Below are 6,698 nucleotides of genomic sequence, written 5' to 3' on the forward strand. Positions count from 1 at the left end.
GCAAAACCCTGTCTCTACAAAAAAATAGCCAGACATTGGTGGTGCATGCCTATAGTCCCAGCTACTTGGGAGGCTGAGGTGGGAGAACCGCTTGAGCCCGGGAGGCAGAGGTTGCAGTGAGCCGAGATCGTGCTACCGTGCTTCAGCCTGGGCAACAGCAAAACACGGTCTCAAAAAAAAAAAAAGAAAAGAAAAGACAATATTTATATCACTTGATATAAATAGTTCCACAATAAACTTGTTTTTTTTAAACATTAGTTGTATTTAAAGGAAAAAAAACCTTAATTTATTATTATTTTCTTTCCTTTCCTTTTTTTTTTTTTTTTTTTTTTTTTTAGGGAGGGTCTCACTGTGTTGCCCAGGCTGGAGTGCAGTGGAACAGTCACAGCTCACTGCAGTTTGAACCTCGTAGGTTTAAGCTATTCTCCCACCTCGGCCTCCCTAGCAGCTGAGACCACACAGGCATACACCACCATGCCTGGCTAATTTTTAATTTTTTGTACAGATGGGGTCTCCCAGACCCCATTGTTGCCCAGTGTTGCCCATACTAGCCTTGAATTACTGAGTTCAAACAATCCTCCTGCCTCAGCCTCCCAAAGTGCTGAAATTACAGGTGTGAGCCACCACTGCCAGCTTCCGGCACCTTTTTTCTTTTCTTTTCTTTTTTTTTTATAGCCCAGGGGTCCTTTATTTATTTATTTTTTTTAACACCTATTATGCCATGAATTCATAGGGAATAGGTTCCAGCAGCTCAGGGTCCTTCCCATTGGTTCTCACAAAGTGTGCTTCTCTGGGTGGAGCAGGCTGGCGCTTTAGTTGAACCCAGGTGCCTTTCTCTTTGGCTTCTTTCTTTTTCTGATCATTTTCCTTCACGCGTTTCAGGAAGCTATCTCGGCTCTTAGAGTGCTTAATATGCTCAATACGCACATTAATTCTCTTGGCAAGAATCTTGCCCTTAACTTGTTTGTTTACAACAATGCCAACAGCATGCTGGGTAACATTGTAGACTCTTCCAGTTTTGCCATGGTAACACTTGTGGGGCATTCCTTTTTGAACAGTACCCATTCCCTTGATGTCTACAATATCACCTTTCTTGTAGATTCGCATATATGTGGCCAAAGGAACAACTCCATGTTTTCTAAAAGGCCTAACATATATCGGGTGCCTCTCCTCTTTCCCTTTGTGTTCGTCATTTTGGCGAATTACTGGAAGATGGCGGTTCTGGCCGAAAGGCTTCCGACACCTTTTTTCTAAAGGAATTCATGGTCTTGTAGCAGTAGAATATAACCAGATCTACAGTAGAGAGATGATACCCTGAGATGAAGCTACTTCCTGTGTTATTCTGCAACCCAGGAATGCAGCTGGTGCCATCTTTGTCCAAACTTCCACAAGAATGCCGGTGCTGAGCACGGAGCCCCATTTAGAGTACACATGACCTGAGGCTCTGAAAACTCTTAGAGATGATGCAATCTGGGACAGTTCCTCATAGCTGGCCTGGCCAAGTCCCACCCCAAGATGCCAGGCCACAACACAAAATTTCAAGTCATATTGTTTTATCTTTTCCCTTGCAATTATATAGTATATGACTCTCTTAGAAAAGTGCAGTAGTTAAAACTTGTTTTAGTAGATGCTGGATCCCAAACTTGAGTCTGCTGAAGCCCTTTTGAGACCTTAGGGACCCTATTCCCCATTCTTAGAAATTCGGGCTGGTGAATATTAGATTCAAAAGCACCACAGATGAGCCGGTGGGTGTAGAAGCACATGCCTGTAATCCCAGCTACTTGGGAGGCTGAGGCAGTAGGATTGCTTGAGCCCAGGAGTTCAAGCCAGCCTGGGTAACATAGTGGGACACCATCTTATAAAAACAATTTTTTTTGAAACAGAGTCTCACTCTGTTGCCCAGGCTGGAGTACAATGGCTTGATCTCGGCTCACTGCAACCTCTGCCTCCTGGGTTCACGTGATTCTCCTGCCTCAGCCTCCCAAGTAGCTGGGATTACAGGTGCCTGCCACCATGCCCAGCTAAATTTTGTATTTTTAGTAGAGATGGGGTTTTGCCATGTTGGTCAGACTGGTCTCGAACTCCTGACCTCAGGTGATCCACCTGGCTTGGCCTCCCAAAGTGCCAGGATTATAGGCGTGAGCCACCGCACCTGGCAAAAAAATGTTTTAATAATGTGAAAAATTTTAAAAAGCATCACAGGGGTTCAGATTACCTATCAGCCTCTTGACATCTCGTCTTTTTTTTTTTTTTTTTCTTTTTTGAGACAGGATCTAACTCTGTCACCCAGGCTAGAGTGCAGTGGCAGTGACATGATCTTGGCTCACTACAGTCTCGATCTCCAAGACTCAAGTGATCCTCCCACCTCAGCCCCCTGGGTAGCTGGGACTGCAGACACATGCCACCATGCCCAGCTAATTTTTGTATTTTTGCAGAGACAAGGTTTCACCATGTTGCCCAGGCTGGTCTCAAACTCCTGGGCTCAAGCAGTCTGTCCATCTTGGCCTACCAAACTGCTTGGATTATAGGCATGAGCAACCGGGCCCAGCCTAGTTAGTCTTTATTAGTTATTTGACAGGCATTTTTCTTTTCATTTTCAACCCATGCAAGCTGTGAACGTGGTGAAATATACCGAAAAGTTCATTAAACTAACATGCTCCATAATGATTGATTTATTTATTTTAAAATAGAGGCCGGGTGCGGTGGCTTATGCCTGTAATCCCAGCACTTTGGGAGGCCAAGGCGGGCAGATCACCTGAGGTCAGGAGTTCGAGACCAGCCTGACCTATATGATGAAACCCTATCTCTACTAAAAATTCAAAAATTGGCCAGGCGTGGTGGCTCACGCCTGTAATCCCAGCCCTTTGGGAGGCCGAGGTGGGCGGATCACGAGGTTGGGAGATGGAGACCATCCTGGCTAACATGGTGAAACCCCGTCTCTACTAAAAATACAAAAAATTAGCAGGGCGTGATGGCGGGTGCCTGTAGTCCCAGCTACTCGGGAGGCTGAGGCAGGAGAATGGCGTGAACCCGGGAGGCAGAGCTTGCAGTGAGCCGAGATCGTGTCACTGCACTCCAGCCTGGGCGACAGGGCGAGACTCCTCTCAAAAAACAAAAACAAAAACGAACATTAGCCAGGTGTGGTGGCATGTGCCTGTAATCCCAGCTACTTGGGAGGCTGAGGCAGGACAATCGCTTGAACCCAGGAGGCAGAGGTTGCAGTGAGCCGAGATCACGCCATTTCCAGCCTAGGCAACAAGAACGAAATTCTGTCTCAAAAAAATAAAAAAAAAAAGGCCGGGTGTGGTGGCTCATGCCTGTAATCCCAGCCCTTGGAGAGGCCAAGGCGAGCGGATCATGACGTCGGGAGTCTGAGACCAGCCGGGTCAACATGGTGAAACCCTATCTCTACTAAAAATACAAACATTAGCCGAGCGTGGTGCTGGGAGCCTGTAATCCCAGCTACTCGGGAGGCTGTGGCGGGAGAATCACTTGAAACCGGAAGGCGGAGGTTGCGGTGAGCCGAGATCGTGCCACTGCATGCCAGCCTGGGCAAAAGGGCAAAAGCCGTCTCAAAAAAAAAAAAAAAAAAAAAAAGTAGAGATGGGGTCTCCCTATGTTGCCATGCTGGTCTTAAACTCCTGGGCTCAGGCAATCTTCCCACTTTGACCTCTCCCAAAGCGCTGGGATTACACGCAGGCACCACTGCACCTGGCCATCATGAATAATTTTAAAGGGAACCACCATGTAACCAATACCCAAGTCCAATGGGCATGGTTTTTAAAAGCATATTTAAAGTGTATAACATGGACCAGGCACGGTAGCTCACGCCTCTAATTCCGTCACTTTGGGAGGCCAAGGTGGGTGGCTCATTTGAAGTCAGGAGTTCGAGAGCAGCCTGGCCAACATGGTAAAACTCCATCTCTACCAAAAAATACAAAAATTTGCCAGGCCCACGTCGTGGTGTGCACTTGTAGTCCCAGCTACTTGGGAGGCTGAGGTGGGTGAATCGCTTGAACCTGGGAGGTAGAGGTTGCAGTGAGCCAAGATTGTGTTAGTGCATTCTAGCCTGGATAACAGAGTGAGACCCTGTCTCAAAAAATAAAGTATACAAAGTGATGGGTGGGGCAGGGAGTTGTTTTTGTTTTAAGAGACAGGCTCTGGCCAGGCTGGAGTGCAGTGGCGCTATCATAACTCATTGCAGCCTCAAGCTCCTGGGGGCTCAACCCATCCTCCCACTTCAGCCTCCTGAGTAGCTGAGACTATAGGCACTTGCCACCATGCCCAGCTAATTTTTAATTTTTTGCAGAAACAGCGTCTTATGTTGCCCAGGCGGGTCTTGAACTCCTGGCCTCAAGTGATCCTCCTGTAATCAGTAGAAGGGTCCAGCTGCTCGCCACTTGTAAAAATAAGCCAATATAATAAGAGTGAGGTGTGATAAAGAGAGTGAGTTTTATTATCCATGCTAGCAAGGGGAGGAGTGAGTGTAGTTATTTGCAAATATTTCCACTCTTCAATTTGTGGAGGGAATCCAGGAGTTTTTGAAGAGAGAGTTTGGAGTGCAGAAGAGGCAGCGGAACTAGGAGTTGTCGGGTGGCGTGACCTGCTCCAGTGGCTTGTCTTGAAGTATTGTTCATCTGGTGAAGAAGACATTGCCATCACTGTGGCTAGAGGTGTCTGGTCCATATCCAGATCCAGTCCCTGAAGCTGAAGGAAATATATGACCAGGTAATGGTGTGTACTTAACGAGCATCTAGGTAAATACATGTGCATAAGGCATGGAAACATAGAATAGGAAAAGAAAGGGCGTGGAGGTTCAGCACATTCCGAGGGTGTATTTCACGATGAAAGGAAACACATATGCAGCTGGTCTCAGAGTTCTATCTTGAGACTCGTTGGGGGAGGAGAAAGAGGGAAAGGAAAAAAAAGTCTTAAAGTTTGAGACTAAGCTGCTAACCTGCTTAGTTACACTCTCACCTCTCAAAGTGCTGGGATTATAGGCGTGAACCACTGTGCCAACCCAACATAGTGTTTTGATATGTGTATATTAACACACTGTGAAAGGATTCACAGGTAATTAACCAGGTAATTCCAGGTAATTAACCTATCCATGACCTCACATCTTCCCCCCCCCCCCCCCCCCCCCCCCCGGTGGTGAGGACACTTGTCTTAGTCTGTTCAACTGCTGTAACAAGATGTGTTAGACTGGGTAATTTATAAACAACAGAAATGTATTGCTCACAGTTTTGGAGGCTAGGAAATCCAAGATCAAGGCACCAGCAGATCTGGTGTCTGGTGAGGGCCTGTTCCTCATAGATGGCACCATCTTGTGTCCTACCTAGTGGAAGGAGCAAGGCAGCTCTCTTCAACCTGTTTTATAAGGGCACCAATCCCATTAATGAGGGTTCCACCCTCATGACAGTCACTTCCCAAATGCCTCATGATGTGTGTGTGTGTCTGTATCTCGGAGCACCAGGCCTCAATTTCCTCATCTATACAATGGGTATAACAACAATCCCATCTTGTTGGGAGGAATTAACAATCATGCATCAAGCCCTGGGCATCAGGCTTCAATGTGTTAGCTATTAAGAGCTAATTACTATTTAATGTTTTAAACACCCCCAGGAAGTAGAGAACACTCCTGTCACATTCTGCAGAAAAAGAAATTGAGGCAAGGGGCAAAGCCATTTGCCAAGGTCATAGATCCTGCAAGCCAATGGCAAGGCGGGATCTGAACCTGGGGCTTCAGATCCTGGGGCTTTATCTGATTAAATACCAAGAGAGAGTGCTGAGATATTTTGGTGGTGGACAGTCCCTGAGGCAAGCCATTTTTAGAGCATCTGGGCCACTTGGGGAATTGAATCTTTACCAGGGCTTCCCACCTCCTGTTGCCCCTTCTCTGAAGGTGACCCCCTCTCACAGTAGCACCCCAACCACTCAGAACCCCCAAGCCTTCTTCTGCGCACATGCTGAAGCTAATATTGCCCTCCACTCCACCCCAACATCAGGGACCCTGGCTCAAGCCCTTCCTCCTCTCATGAGGCCTCCTTCCCAGCCCCTCAGAACAGCCTCCTTTATGAGAGTGGCCAAGATCCCACTGAAACCTTCCCTATCAACTTTATGAAATTAATCAGGGAAGAAGGGAGGGGCGAAATGGAAATCAGCCCAGCTTGCAGCACACACAGCATTGGCCATGAGGTCAGCTGCTCTCTGACCCACTTGCTCAGAGTTGTTTGCTGCCTGTTGCTCCAGAGTCACATAGACCCTGTCACAGGGTCATAGTTCCCCTTCACTGCTCTATAGATAACAACTGGAACATTATAAAACGTTAACTTTTCCATTTGAGATATTCTTTCAGGTCCTGCGTAGCAATGAAACTGAGGCAGGATAGGTAGTTAAGGGAGTGACCGTGTTCTCGGGATGCAGCGACCATGGCACCCATACAGTCAACACAGTGAGCCTCAGCATTCGCATTGTCATTGAGCACATTCAAGCAAAGCTGTCTTCAGTAGGGAATTTCCCCCATAGACAGCATGAGCATTTTAATTTTACCTGTCCTCAAACTGACATTTTGCTCATTATAATAGAAGAAGACAGCCCTACATGGAGATGTAATATGCTAGTGAGACATGTGACATATGAACAAGCATGTACAGCTACTGTGCATGTGCACCCAGAAGACCACCCGGAACATGCTT

The 6,698-nt window shown here is 46.9% G+C and overlaps 1 pseudogene; it reads right to left on the reverse strand.

The window, feature by feature from the left end:
• Positions 1–684: 684 nt before the first annotated feature.
• On the reverse strand, positions 685–1,228 carry LOC134738159 (large ribosomal subunit protein eL21-like; annotated as a pseudogene).
• Positions 1,229–6,698: the final 5,470 nt, after the last annotated feature.

The sequence above is a fragment of the Pongo pygmaeus genome, chromosome 15 (genome assembly GCF_028885625.2).
Source record: "Pongo pygmaeus isolate AG05252 chromosome 15, NHGRI_mPonPyg2-v2.0_pri, whole genome shotgun sequence".
In the NCBI taxonomy this organism is placed as follows: domain Eukaryota; kingdom Metazoa; phylum Chordata; class Mammalia; order Primates; family Hominidae; genus Pongo; species Pongo pygmaeus.